Genomic DNA, 15,910 nt, shown 5'->3' on the forward strand with positions numbered 1-15,910 from the left:
CTGTCCGTCTCCCTCAGTGACAGAAGCCGAGTGCTGCACTTACTGCTACAGTGCAGCACCCGGCTCCTGTCAGTGACGCCACTGCTCCCTGCGACTCCACCAGTGACCGTCTTTCAGATATGCCCACTGTAACCATAGCTACTTCTAAACAAAACCCCATATGCCGCAGAAGCGACACAATAACATAAATACACTGGGCGGCATTCAAATGTTTTAGCAAACCCGATCTCCCATCTAAAGTTACAGGAGATCGCGGGGCGCTATTCAATTGATGTCTGTTATCGCACCTATAGAGGTCAGATTTAGCTGTGTAAAATGGCTACTCCCGACCAAAGTGCTGGGCGCGATCGCGAAAAGTGCCGTTTGGGCACCCAAACAGGTAACTTTTTGCCCATTTCAGCTCGCACCCCCCTTGGGGTGTGAGCAGAAATGGTGTGCCGGCATCTGATCGCGCCTGACAGGAGCAACAATTGAATTGCTCCTGTCAGACGTGTAGAAGGGCGAAACAATAGTGGGCGGTATTCAGAGTGATTCCTAACCGACTACATAAAATAAAGTTCCTATAAATACACCAATGATATTTCTTTTCGACCTTAATAAATGGTAAATTGGATTATATAATTCCTATAAAATAGTAATTACTAAACACTTACAGCGCCCATAGAGAAATTTGTATTCCTATTCATCTACACAGTAATCTGTACAGAGGATGCTGCTCGAAATCTGCTAGTACCCACATTATACAAAAGCAATTTCCAAGGTCATAAGCTAAAACAAAACACTGTATACATACAAAATGTAACAGACAAAATATACACTGAAAAAATGGCCAAAATTATTTTTTTAAACCCATTTATATCTAAAAATGAAGCCCATTTAAACCTAAAAAAGTAATTATTAATAATTACAGCACATAATCCAATGCAATTTTAAAGAATCAAAGCGAACTCCTAGTAATCCTGCTGGCTCATACAAAGCTTGTTCATTCCAAAAACCATGCAAAAGATAGAGGGCCCTAGTTACCACAATCCGCCTTTGAAATGCAGATGAGAAGGTGGCACGCATGCGCCAAATGCCTCAACATACAACCCCCCCCCGCAACCGAGATGCCCCAGCTGTGGCCCCCCCGCACCCCCGCACTTTCACATACCTCCGGTGATCAGTGTCCGGTGATGTCCTCCCTCCGGGGCTCTGGTTGTCTGGTCTCCAATCCTGCACTGTAACCCTGGTCAGCTGTTCTATGCAGCAGCTGACCAGGGTCACAGTGAAGGAGCCGGGAGACCAGCTTAATGGCACTCTTATTATCACAGGGCTTCCCTCAGTATTTTTTCACAGTTTATTTTTAGTAACTGTGGCCAGATCACATTTCCTATTTGAATTATGGGAAATGTGATCTACTTACTAAAAATATGTGATAATTAGGGTTCGGAGTAGAAGTTTATGAATTCTACTCCAATTGCCCTTTAGTAAATTTATGTGAAACTACAATAATGTGACAAGGGTGTGAAAACATCCTTTTTCACTTTATTTTAGTAAAAATAATGTTAACAAATAGACCCCATTGTCTCATTTAGTCCAAAAGGCACCAATGTATTCATAGAATGGATCCAAGTAGTTTCACACAGTAAAAGTTTCCTTTGAATCAATTTGAAATACCCTGCGATCAAGATTACCTACAGTCATAGTAAGAAATACACTACCTTGATGTCTAAGATATGGTATACAGTACACAGAGAAAAACAACATTACGGCATGGTGGCTGTCTAAGATATGGTACAGGTTGAGTCTCCCATATCCAAAATGTTTGGGACCAAGGGTATTTTGGATAACGGATTATTCCGTATTTTGGAATAATTGCATGCCGTAATAAAATATCTTGGGAATAGAACCCAAATAGACACAGAGTGCATTAATGTGTTATATACACCTTATACACACAGCCTGCAGGTAATTTTATACAATATTTTCAATAATTTTGTGGCTCAAACAAAGTTTGTGTACAGAAATTAAATTAATTTATGTTTCAAATACACCTTATACACACAGCCTGAAGCTAATTTTATACAATATTTTTAATAATTTGTGCCATAGACAAAGTTTGTGTACACTGAATCATCAACAATCAAAGGTTTCATTATCTCAGTCATCCCAAAAAATTCTGTATTTCGGAATATTTGGATATGGGAGATTCAACCTGTATATTCAAATTAAAATACACCCATTACATGGCGGCTGTCTAAGATATGTTCTACACAAAGAAATAAAGAAAACATTACGGCACGGTGGTTGTCTGAGACATGGTAAACGCAAAAAAGAAACATAACATTACATGGCAGCTGTCTGAAGTGGTAAACACAGAAAAAAAAACATTAAAGCACGTTGACTGCCTTAAATATGGGCTATATAAGGAAATACAAAACTTTGCAGCGCTGGGGCTGTCTTAGATATGGTGTGCACAAACAGATATGGTATACAAAAAGTAAAAATATATTAGAGCATGGCGGCTGTCTAAGATGTGGTATTCACAAAGAAAAAAACAAAACATTACAGCACGGAGACTGTCTAATTTATGTTACATACAAACAAACAAAAAAAAACATTACAGCATGGTGGCTTTGCGAGATATGGTATACAGAAAGAAAAACAAAAGATTACAGCACGGCGGTTGTCTTAGATATATTATACACAAAAAAAACCATTACAGCACAACAGATGTCTCAGATATAGTATTATAGTACACAATGAAAAAAGATAACATTTCAGCACGGCAGATGATTGAAGTGTGGTAAGCACAAAGAAAAAAACAAAACATTACAGCAAGGCTGCTGTCTTAGATATAGTACACACAGAGAAAAAAAAACATTGCAGTACATACAGCGTGGTGGCTGTCTTAAATATGGTATACACTAAGAAACATAAAAATTAAAATACAAACCATTACAGCACTGTGGCTGTCTAAAATGTGGCATACACAAATTTAAAATACATAACATTACAGTACAGCAGTTTTCTGAGATATGGTATACAAGAAATAAAATACAATCCATTACAGCAAGGCGGCTGTCTCTGAAATGTTATACACAAAACAAATGAAAACATTACAGCACGGCGGCTGTCTAAGATGTGGTATATTCAAAGAAAGACAAAACATTACAGCATAACTGCTGCCTGAAATATGGTATACACAAAGAAAAACAAAACATTACAGCATGGCTGCTGTCTTAGATATAGTACACACAGAGAAAAAAAAACATTGCAGTACATTGGCTGCCTGAGAAATGGCAAAGACAAAGAAATAAACAAAACATTACAGCACAGAGGCTGTCTGAAATCTAGTATACACAAAGAAAAACAAAACATTAAAGCACTGCCGCTGTTTTAGAAATAGTATACACAAAGAAGAATAAAACATTAAAGCATGGCGGCTGTCTTAGATATGGTATACACAAAGAAAAACATTACAGCACAGCGGCTGCCAAAGAAATGTTAATTGCAAAGAATAAAATAAAATACTACAGCACAGTGGCTGTCTAAGATAAGGTATACACAAAAAGAAAAAAAAAATTACAGCACGGCAGCTGTCTGAAATATGGTGTCCACAAAGAAAAACAAAACATTACAGCAAGGTGGCTGTCTGAGAAGTGGTATTCACAAAAAACATTACAGCAAAGTGGTTACCTCACAAATGGTAAAAAAAAAAGAAAAAAAAAACAAGTCAGCAAGGCAGCTTTCTCCAATATGGTATACACAAAGAAAAACAAAACATTACAGCACTTTGCCTGTCTGAGATGTTTTATACACAAAGAAAAACAAAACATTACAGCATAATGGCTGTCAGATATAGTATTCAGAGAGAAAAACAGGTTGGGTATGAGTTCCCGGCATCCGGACAGTGGTAGGTAAGTATACGACCACTAACATTAACCCCTACTATAACCCTCCCTCCATGGTGCCTAAACTTAACCTCCCCTTTCCTGCACCCTAAACCTAACCCTTCCCCCTTAGTTTCTAACACTAACCCACCCCCTAGTGCCTGAACCTAACCCCTAACTCTAGACCTAACCCTCCCCTAACCCCCAATACTTACCTTTGGGTTGCCGGTGGTCGGGATACTGGAGCTGGGATCCCGTCATTCTGGCACCGGTATTTAGACCGTCGGCAACCTGCATCCGGGATGCTGACTACATCCCGAGAAAAACATTGCAGCACAAAGGATGTCTAAGAAATGCTAAAGACAAAGAAAAAACAAAACATTACAGCACGGTGGCTGTCTGAAGTTTGGTATACACAAAGAAAAATAAAACATTACAGCACCGCAAAAATCCCAGGTAGATTGACCCAGCATGTCTTCCTGAGTCTCAAGCAGTGTTTTACATGGTTAAAACCCTGTTCAGGCTCAGTGGAAACGGGTTACCCAGGTCTTCCGACCTGGGACCTGTTTCCTGCATGGTGATTGGCTATAATTCGGGAGGCTGTCTGTGTGACAGCTGTCACCGGGGAAGTAGAGATTACAGCCTCCCCATATGGTCTGGACTGTTCCGGTTTTTGCCCCATCCCTGCTTCATACTGGAAGGCTGTAATCTCTCCCTGAACAATGACAGCTGTCACAGAAAGCCTCCCGAATGACAGACCCCCTCCCTGGAAAGGACAACCTCTCTTGGTCGCTGGCCCACTCCAGTCCGGCGTTCAGGGGAGAGCTAGATTTTCCAGCGCTTGGTGATGACATCATCGCCAAGCGATGGCACTGCACCCGGGTGCAGTGTGAACGGTGTCATCCCGGGATATTCCCGGGTTGATGACACAATGGAAATGTGGTAAATCCCGGGTCTGACGTGGCTTGGACCCGTGTTCCAAATCCCAGGTCAGACCCAGGATTTTTGATGGAAAAGTGGTATAAGAAATGGTATTCAAAAAGAAAAAAACAAATCCTTACAGCACAGCGGCAGTCTGAGAAGTGGTATTCACAAATTAAAATACAATCCAATACAGCACAGCTGCTGTCTGAGATATGGTATACATAAAGAAAAGCAAAACATTAAAGCACAGAGGCTATCTAAGATGTGGTATTCACAAAGAAAAAATAAACATTACAGCACAGCGGCTGTCTCAGACATGGTATACACAAATTACAAAACAAACACAGAGTATGCCTTAGACACGGTAAAGAAAAAGAAAATAACAACAATACAGCAAGGCAGCTTACTGTAGTATGGTATACACAAAGAAAAACAAAACATTACAGCTCAGCGGCTGTCAAAGAAATGGTCTTAAGTTGCAATTTTTCTTAATAAAAAGAATTGCCAAAGAAATGGTAAATACAAAGAAAAAAACAAAATATTACAGCACAGAAACTGTCTGAAAAATGGTATACACAAGTAAAGCAGCAGGGCAGCTATCTTAAATATATAATCCATAAACAAAAGCAAAATAATACAGCATGGTGGCTGCCTAAGAAATAGTAAAGAAAAGAAGAAAACACTATAGCACGGCGGTTGCCTAAAATTTGGTATACACAAGTTAAAACATTACAGCACAGCAGCTGTTATTTATATGGTATACACAAAAAAACAACATGTCTTAAATATAGTATACACAAAGAAAAAAAAACAATGCAGCATAGTGAATGCCTTAGAAATGGTAAAGACAAATAAAAAAAAACATTACAGCACAGCAGCTGTTTAAAATATGGTATACACAAAGAAAACCAAAACATTACAGCATGGCGGATGTCTGATATATGGTATACACAAAGTAGAAAAACCATTACAGCACGGCGGCTGTCTAAGATATAGTAAAGACACAGAAAATAAGAAAACACTACAGCAAGGTGGCTGTCTAAAATATGGTATACACAAAGAAAAAAAGAAGTGCAGCATGGTGGCTGTCTTAGATATAGTATACACAAAAGAAAACAAAAACCATTACAGCACAAAGGCTGCCTCAAAAATGGCAAAGAAAAAAACAAAACAATATAGCTAGTCCACTGTCAGAAATATGGTATACACAAAGAAAAACAAAACATTACAGCACGACGGCTGTCTTAGATATAGTATACACACAGAAAAACTAAATATTGCAGCACATAGGCTGCCTGAGAAATGGTTAAGACAAAGAAAAAATAAAATAGCACGGCAGATGTCTGAAATTTGGTATAAACAAAAAATGCAAAAAATTACAGCATGACGGATATTTTACATATTGTGTACACAAAGAAAAATAAAATATTATAGCATGGAGGCTGCATAAGAAATGGTAAAGACAAAGAAAAGAAAACACTACAGCAAATCGGCTGTCAGTTGTTATAAATATGGTATACACAAAGAAAATCAAAACATTACAGCACGGCGGCTGTCTTAGATATGGTTTCCACAAAGAAGTTCAAAACAATACAGCATGGTGGCTGTTTGAGATATGGTATACACAAAGAAAAACTAAATATTACAGCACGGCTAATGTCTAAAATAAACAAAACATTACAGCAAAGTGGCTGCCAAAGTAATGGTAAATACACAGAAAAAAAACAAATCATTTCAGCATGGCGATTGTCTGAAACATGGTATCCACAAATAAAGCACAGCAACAAACAAAGAAATGGATGAGATAAAGATAAATCAAAACATTACAGCACGATGGCTGTCTGAGATAGGGATGAGCGGGTTTGGATCTCAGAGATCCGAACCCATCTGAGCTACAGGGATCCTAGTCAGATCCGAGCCGGCTCAAGTTTTCCCACCTGACTCGGATCTGAAAACAAGGCAAAGCATCATCATCCCGCTGTCGGATTCTCACGGGTTTTGGATTCTATAAAGGTCCTGTGATCTCTGCCGTTTTTCATTCCAGCTGTGGAGCATGAAGAGGGAGCGAGCTGGGATCTGTTGCTGATGCTGATCATAGGGGCTGGCTGGCTACTGTTGTCCATACAGGGGATGGCTGGCTACTGTTGTCCTGTCCATAAGGGCTGGCTGTTGTCTATAGAGGGGATGGCTGTTGTCCTGTCCATAAGGGCTGTTGTCTATAGAGGGGCTGGCTGACTGTTGTCCTGCCCATAGGGGCTGGCTGGCTGTTGTCCTGTCCATAGGGGCTGGCTGTTGTCCTGTCCATAGGGACTGGCTGACTGTAGTGCTGTGTTGTCCAGGGGGTGCTCTGTCCTTCAGGGGTGCTTTTCACCCACCCCCCGTGTGAAAAAAATGTATATTTTTTCTGTGTGCATGTTAGCCACACCTGTCATCGACGTAGCTGTGCAGGGGTGCTGTGCTCCTGTCTGTCAAGGGGCTGCTGCCCAAAAAATAAATAAACAATTTTTTTTTGTGTGCATGTTAGCCACACCTGTCATCAGCGTAACTGCGAAGGGATGCTGCTCAAAAAATAAATATATTTTCTTTGTGTGCATGTTAGCCACACCTGTCATCAGCGTAGGTGTGCAGGGGTGCTGTGCTGCTGTCTGTCAAGGGGCTGCTGCCCAAAAAATAAATAATTTTTTTGTGTGCGTGTTAGCCACACCTTTCATCGGCGTAGCTGCGTAGTGGTGCTGTGCTCCTGTCTGTCAAGGGGCTGCTGCCCAAAAAATAAATAAACTATTTTTTTTGTCTGCATGTTAGCCACACCTGCCATCAGCGTAGGTGCGCAGGGGTGCTGTGCTGCTGTCTGTCAAGGGGCTGCTGCCCAAAAAATAATTGTTTTTTTCTGTGCGTGTTAGCCAAACCTGTCATTGGCGTAGGTGCACAGGGGTGCTGTGCTGCTGTCTGTCAAAGGGCTGCTGCCTCTTTCAGGGGTTCACCCCAGTCTTCCAAGAAAAATTTTGTGTGTGGTTGTGTGCGTAGTGAGTATGGAGGACAGTCGCATGACCTGATGTTAAAGCAAAAAAAAATTAATGCTGAGTGAGCTTTAGAGAAACATAAAAAATTGGCAATATGCCATTCACTACATGATGTGGCAAGGAAAAGATAAGGCATTGGCCTGTATTTATGATGACTGATGGTTCCAATGATAATTTAAGCCCCTCTGCTTGTAGGAGAGGTACAAAAGAATTAAAAATTGTTAAGACCAGTAAGACACCGAAACCAACTGTGTGCTCGGAAAAATCACAATTCCCCGAGGAGAGTCCAAGTGTGTCTGCAGTTGCCATGTGTGAGCCTGACCTTTCTAATACTGTACTTGAAGAGGATCCTCCTTCCACCATTTGTGTGCTTCTGACGTAGAAATTTGAGGATGCTTCTGTGGAATTGCACGAAGAGGATGAGGAGGCTATTTATCTAACTTAACAACAAGGATGATGAGGATGTTGATGATGAGGATGTTTGTGTAAAAACTGTAAGTCAGGCAACAGTTGTTGCCCAATGTGGGAAAAATCCCATTTTTGCCATGCCTGGGCAAAGGACCAAAAAATCCACTTTCATTGTGTGGAATTATTTACAACCAAATCCGGACAACCTTTGCCAAGCCATTTGTAACCATTGCCAAGTAACAGTGAGTAGAGGTAAGGACCGTAACCATCTTGGAACCTCCCTGTTACACCACATGCAGCGCATTCACCAAATTGGGTATGGTATTTCAATTTTAAAAGTTTGGGGACAAAAAAACTAACAACAATCAGCCCAGTGTCACCTACCTGCTCCCTTTTATCTGGATCCAAGCGCCTGCAATCTCCACCACCAACACCGGCATCATCATCAACATCCTCATTTGTGATTGGAAGCAGTCCTGCATCCAATTTCATAAGCATAACTGACTCCTCTCCTATCCATGATTCCTCAGAAGGATCCTTGAGTGCTATGCCTGTTGCTGCTGCTAGGGGTGGATCTTCATCCCAGAAAGAGACCAAGAAGACTAGTACTAGTAATTTAAATAAACAATTGACTATTAAACAGTCCTTTGATAGACAAAATAAATATAACAGCTGTCACCCAGTTACACAGTGGATCACTGACGCCATGACGGCTGTGCTAGTATTAGATGGTGAAATAATAAAAAATGAGGATGATAGTGTGGAGGAAGAGCAAAGGGAGGATGAGGGGGAAATTTGTGTCCTATCTGACGCTATTGTGGATGTTGATGATGAGGATGTGCATAAATCAGCCACCAGTGGCAGTTCTTGTTCATGATAAAAAGAAAGCCAGAAAATCTACGTCCTGGGTGTGGAATTAATTTAATCTTAATTCTGACAACAGTTGTGAAGGCATCTGTTCCATTTGTAAAGCCAAAGTTAGCAGAGGAAGGGACGTTAACCATCAAGGCAACTCTTCCCTGTTACGTCATATGCAGCGAGTTTATGCAATTTGTTTAACAAAATTATAATAATTTGTAATTAATAACAAGCAGTCCAGTATCAGCTACCAGCAGATTGGACCAGCACATGCAATCTCCACCACTAATTGAAGGTAGTCCTTCCAAAAAATGTTTTGTGGGGGCCCAAACAAACCAAGGAGTTCAGCCACGAAAGTGTCAGTCCTAGTCGCTAAAGTACTTGGTTTGTTAAACTGTGCATGTCCTTTTTAATATCCCACATAAGAGTGGGTGGGAGGGACAATTCCATCTTGCACCTCTTTCCTTTACATTTTGCACAATTTTGGGCATTGCCGAATGACATTATTATAGTTTATTAAACTGCCATCCTGTCTGCCACTGCTGTGTGGCAATGTTTCATAGATGTCCTATATATTTTTAAACTGCTGTGAATTTGTGCCACTGCTCTGTTGCTTACTTTAGCCAGCCAACTCGCTGCACCCTTTGGCCTATATTGGTGAAAAATAGTGAAATCAATATTGTGAGCTGTGAGATGGTTAAAAATGCATGGAAATGCCTGAAAATGATTGTTATTAAGGTTAATAATACTGTAGGAACAGAAATAGGCCCAAATTATGTGGTTTTAGCTGTTTATATAATTTTGGGGAAAAAATACAAATCCAAAACAAAAAAAACAAAACACCAAGGAAAAAGATCCAAAACCAGATCCAGATCAAAAACCAGGGGAGATCCAGATCCAAAACCAAAACACGGGGGTCGGCACACATCTCTACTCTATATATAGTACAGACTGATACAGATATTATATAAATTCACATGAATACATAATTACAGTGTTTAGAAGACAAAAGGGAGAAGGCCCTGCTCATACAAGCCTGTAATCTATATGGTGTTATACATTTGTTTAAGTGCCAGCATGCAATAACAGTGATGAGCCAAGGGCTAATCAGCATTGGGAAGAACTTTCTAGGTGTGGGGGACAAATGAATTCTATCCAGATTATTTAAATTAGAAGATCAGATTATAAAATGTTGGTGGGTACACAGCCATACGCGCACGCAGGGGGGGGTTTCCGAGTACCTAGAAACCCCCCCTGGCCGCTGCTCCATCGCTGCCCGGCTGAATTATTTTTTTCCCTAAAGAGAAGGAGCAGCCGGGCCCGGAGTTCAGCTTACAACCAACTGGGGCATGGCTGCTGGCTGAATGTAGGGGAAGCTGCTCTCTCCTGGAGTCGCAGGTGAAGGGGGTGGGGGGTCCTCAGGGCCGGCTGCTTCCATTAGGCAGAGCCGCCCGCGGCCATCGCGCTGTTTTAAGAACTCCAGCGGCAGGCACAGTCACAGCCTGTAGGTGTCCATTGTATCTGCCCGGCGGCCGCGGCACTTGTGAAGCCGGCCGCGACCACCGAGCTATCATGTAGTCGGGGCTGAGACAGACAGACTGCAGTGTCACAGTACTGTCTGTCTCCTCACTCCCCGGCCAGCCCCGCCTCCAGGCTCCAGTCTCCAGTCACAGTGCTGCCTTTTCCAATGGTCACCCGCTTCCACCTCCCTGTAGAATACACAGATTAACTGCGGCAGCTGGGTCCTGCGCAAGTGACGTCACTGTGACACCGGCTGGCCCAATCTGCCACTCCACCTGCAGACTACCCGTCGGACAGGCCCGCGACAGGGGGGTACAAACTGGTACCCCCGTCCCGGGCCCTGAGGTTTAGAGGGCTCAAAGCTGGGGTACAGTGCCGCCGCCAGCCCTGGTAATCCTCCTGGTGACTCCTCCCCTCCCCCGTGAATGGTCCCTCTCCTGGCTACTCTTGTCATACTAATGACGCTGCAGCGCCATTACGTACAACGCTGTGCTGGCCCTACTTCCTTCCCTGCAGCAGCGGGCCGCGGCCACCTAAGAGGAGCAGAAATAGGCAAGGGAAGTGCTGCAGTACCACCAAGTCCGCTCCTCGGACTGCAACAGGCTATTCTGTAAGACAGTTTTGTGGTAAGTGGATATTTAATCTAATTGGTATATATATATAGATGTTCTGAAACGTAGTTAATATCAAGCTGTAAGGGTCTGTGTATTTATAAATCACCCAGAGTGCCGCCGCAACACTGCATATAATATATATATAATATATATATATATATATATATATATGTATACTGTGTATATAGGTGTATACTGTATGTGTATATATATTATATATATACATATATATATGCGTGTGTATATGTGTCTATATACGTGTGTGTATATACTGTGTATATAATTATGTGTCTTTACTGTGTGTGTGTGTGTGTGTGTATATATATATATATATATATATATATACATATATATATTCACACTCACAATGTGTATATACTGTGAATATATGTGTCTATACTGTGTATATATATTGTGTATATATAAATATATATATGTGTGTGTATGTATGTATGTGTGTGCGTGTATATATATATATATGCAGGAATGAGCCCGGCACTCAGGACAATAAGAGCAACATAATGGGTGCCCTCCTAAAAAAATATACAAAAGGATCCTTCTGGCATGGGTGTATACCCAGCACACAACAAAGGAAGGCGGCACTCCAATAGATGATACAAATCAACGTGTATTAATTCAACGACACATGGATATTGATATGTCGTTGAATTAATACACGTTGATTTGTATCATCTATTGGAGTGCCGCCTTCCTTTGTTGTGTGCTGGGTATACACCCATGCCAGAAGGATCCTTTTGTGTATATATATATATATATATATATATATATATGCGTGTGTATATACTGTGTATGTGGCTATATGTGTATATATATGTGTGTGTGTGTATATATAGGTGTCTATACTGTGTGTATATACAGTCAGGTCCATAAATATTGGGACATTGACAGAATTTTCAGATTTTGGCCTCTATTCCCCACCAGATATAATAGGAACCCAGCGCCAATGAACAGAGGGATCAAACAGTAGTTCAGCAGTCAAATAAGGTTATGTCAACCTTAATGAATAGAATAATGCAAGAAAAAAACTGCGCTCTAAAGTCTATACCGGGACATCAATGTCAACACATATATTGAAATATAAGTTTAATATAATAAGGCTAAATAGCCAGATGCATAAAAATGACATAAACATGTATACATGCAATAGAGTTGATCAGACTCACAATATTAAAAGACAATGGGTGAGAAATACACAAATATCATAATGGCAATCTGTAATACAAATATAACTAAATATAGAGACACTAATAATGATAATGATAGAGACCCTGGAGATCCTAAGGGGACAATGAGGAATCTCGTATGGATACGATATGACCAGATGGTGGTAGCCGACCTTCAGTAAAAAGTCTCGTTTAAAGCCTCAATATAAGGAATACAATAGGCATCTCTTCTCCTGAATATACCTTGTCAGTAATTACCGCTGCATATAAGGGCGGCTGGATAAAAAATCACTTGTAGTTGGAATACCAGCATTCAGCTCTCTCTAAAGATTAGAGCTGTAGCTCTATAGACACCTCGATAGAAGTGAAAATGTATACCTGGAGACGTTAGCGACAAAAGATAGTAATTGTATAAAGCCAGGTAAGGGCCGTCAGCGTTATATGATGCGACTGACAGCCTACTCCAAATTGCACTGTACCAGCTCCAAACAGTCAATCAATAGCCGGGGCACTGTAAAGTAGAGACTGTAAGCGATTTTCACCTGTGTGTGATGCGCCGGATGACAGCCGTCTCAGCGCAGTGGCAGCACGAATGATAACAGAAGGTGCTCTCCCTCTAGCTTGGATGACGACCAGGTAATTAACGTCTCAGCAGGAGAGCAGCACAGGCAATAGTGGAGAGATATACGTCCCTGCGGCTCAAAGAGCAGGTGAAGTCTCAGCTCCTTAGTGCAGTGGAAGTCTCAATACAGCGGAGGTTTGGTCAGGGTAGCAGCCGCCAGCGGCACCGACAGTGATGGAAAATGAAGGGCCCTGCGGCTCGATTACCAGATGCAGTCACAGTGTCTTAAATGGTAGAAATTCCGATGAACCGAGGGTTGGTCGAAGTAGCATCCACCGGCTTGTTGGTTTAGAGGAATGTAAATGGTCGGAAAATAAGGAAGGGTCTCCAGGCTCCTAGTGGGGAACGACAACGCGTTTCGGCTACACAATGGTTTTGAAATGAAACAAACAAGATGTGCTTTAACTGCAGACTTTCAGATTTAATTTGAGGGTAATTACATCCAAATCGGGTGAACGGTGTAGGAATTACAAGAGTTTCAATATGTGCCTCCCACTTTTTAAGGGGCCAAAAGTAATGGGACTATCAACTCAAAAGCTATTTCGTGGACAGATGTGGGCTATTCCCTCGTTATTTCATTATCAATTAAGCAGGTAAAAGGTCTGCAGTTGATTCTAGGTGTGACATTTGCATTTGGAATCAGCTGCTGTCAACTCTCAATATGAGATCCCAAGAGCTGTCACTATCAGTGAAGCAACCCATCATTAGACTGAAAAATCAAAACAAACCCATCAGAGAGATAGCAAAAACATTAGGTGTGGCCAAATCAACTGTTTGGAACATTCTTAATAAGATAGAACGCACCGGAGAGCTCAGCAACACCAAAAGACCCGGAAGACCACGGGAAACAACTGTGGTGGATGACAGAATAATTTTTTCCCTGGTGAAGAAAAACCCCTTCACAACAGTTGGCCAAATCAAGAACACTCTCCAGGAGGTAGATGTATATGTGTCAAAGTCAACAATCAAGAGAAGACTTCACAAGAGTGAATATAGAGGGTTCACCACAAGATGCAAACCATTGGTGAGCCACAAAAACAGGAAGACCAGATTAGAGTTTGCTAAACAACATATAAAAAAGCCATTACAGTTCTGGAACAACATCCTATGGACAGATGAGACAAAGATCAACTTGTACCAGAGTGATGGGAAGAGAAGAGTATGGAGAAGGAAAGGAACTGCTCATGATCCAAAACATACCACCTCATCATTGAAGCATGGTGGTGGTAGTGTCATGGCGTGGACATGTATGGCTGCCAATGGAACTGGTTCCCTTGTATTTATTGATGATGTGACTGCTGACAAAAGCAGCAGAATGAATTCTGAAGTGTTTCGGGCAATATTATATGCTCATATTCAGTCAAATGCTTCAGAACTCATTGGACGGCGCTTCACAGTGCAGATGGACAATGACTGGAAGCATACTGCAAAAGCAACCAAAGAGTTTTTTAAGGCTAATAAGTGGAATGTTATGCAATGGCCAAGTCAATCCCCTGACCTGAATCCGATTGAGCATGCATTTCACTTGATGAAGACAAAACTGAAGGGAAAATGCCCCAAAAACAAGCAGGAACTGAAGACATTTGCAGTAGAGGCCTGGCAGAGCCTCACCAGGGATGAAACCCAGCGTCTGGTGATGTCTATGCGTTCCAGACTTCAGGCTGTAATTGCCTGCAAAGTATTAAAAAGTGAAAGTTACATTTAGGATTGTTTAGTTTGTCCCATTACTTTTGGCCCCTTAAAAAGTGGGAGGCACATATAGAAACCGTTGTAATTCCTACACCGTTCACCTGATTTGGATGTAATTACCCTCAAATTAAATCTCAAAGTCTGCAGTTAAATCACATCTTGTGTGTTTCATTTCAAAGCCATTGTGGTGGTGAATAGAGGCCAAAATATGAAAATTCTGTCAATGTCCCAATATTTATGGACCTGACTGTATATATATGTGTTTGAGTATACTGTGAATATATGTGTTTATACTGCGTGTGTGTGTGTATAAATATATATATATATATATATGTCTGTGAATTTTTTTAATTGGCTCTGTATTCAGGAATTTGAAACCCCCCTTTCAAAATCCTGCGTTTGCCACTGACAGCTGTATTTATTAACAACAATTAGATTCAATAAGTCAAAGTAACAGCATAGATTTACATTTTTATCTGACACCTGGGGAACTATGGAATGCTTTCCTAATTATTTGGCTAATTTTAGCAGTTTCACCACCTTTATTACTTACTGTACTGCAGATCACCGCCAGTTCTGATCCATGTAGTGCATCCCACATACTGTGGAGGCGATGCTGTGACAGCTACACATACACTTACCTGGGTTCTGTGAGCTGGCAGCATTGGCATTGTGACATCACGTGAGGTAATCTGTAGGTCATGTGAGAGGCTCAGCAGTCAGCTGTATACATTAACTGGGCACTATTAAATGAAAAGAAAAAAATATATTGGTGAATATAGGAACAGTTAGACTATCACAATTACCTTATAATCGTGCTTGAATAAGTTTACTGTGTCTGTAGGTGATAAATAAAACACAGATTAAGTACTGTAATATAGAGAATATAATATGTTAATATTAGCTCTTTAATAATTTAATAAACTACCATGTAATCTAGCAGAATTTCCCTTTGGAATAATTACAGTACAGATGTGTAGGCAATTGTTGTTACTAACAAAGGTATAACCTTGAGAGTTGCGGGAACTTCCTGGATCCAAGTTAATCAGAGTAGCGGATCAGGTTTTCCCGCCTTGCTCGGATTCCAAATCAAGGCAAAACTTCATTATCCCGTAATCGGATTCTCGCGGGTTTTGGATTCTATATAAAACCCTCCTGCAGTAATTCAGGTGCCATTTCACACTGACTCCAGTGATCG

Source organism: Taudactylus pleione, unplaced genomic scaffold (genome assembly GCF_031769625.1).
Source record: "Taudactylus pleione unplaced genomic scaffold, aTauple2 ptg000022l, whole genome shotgun sequence".
In the NCBI taxonomy this organism is placed as follows: domain Eukaryota; kingdom Metazoa; phylum Chordata; class Amphibia; order Anura; family Myobatrachidae; genus Taudactylus; species Taudactylus pleione.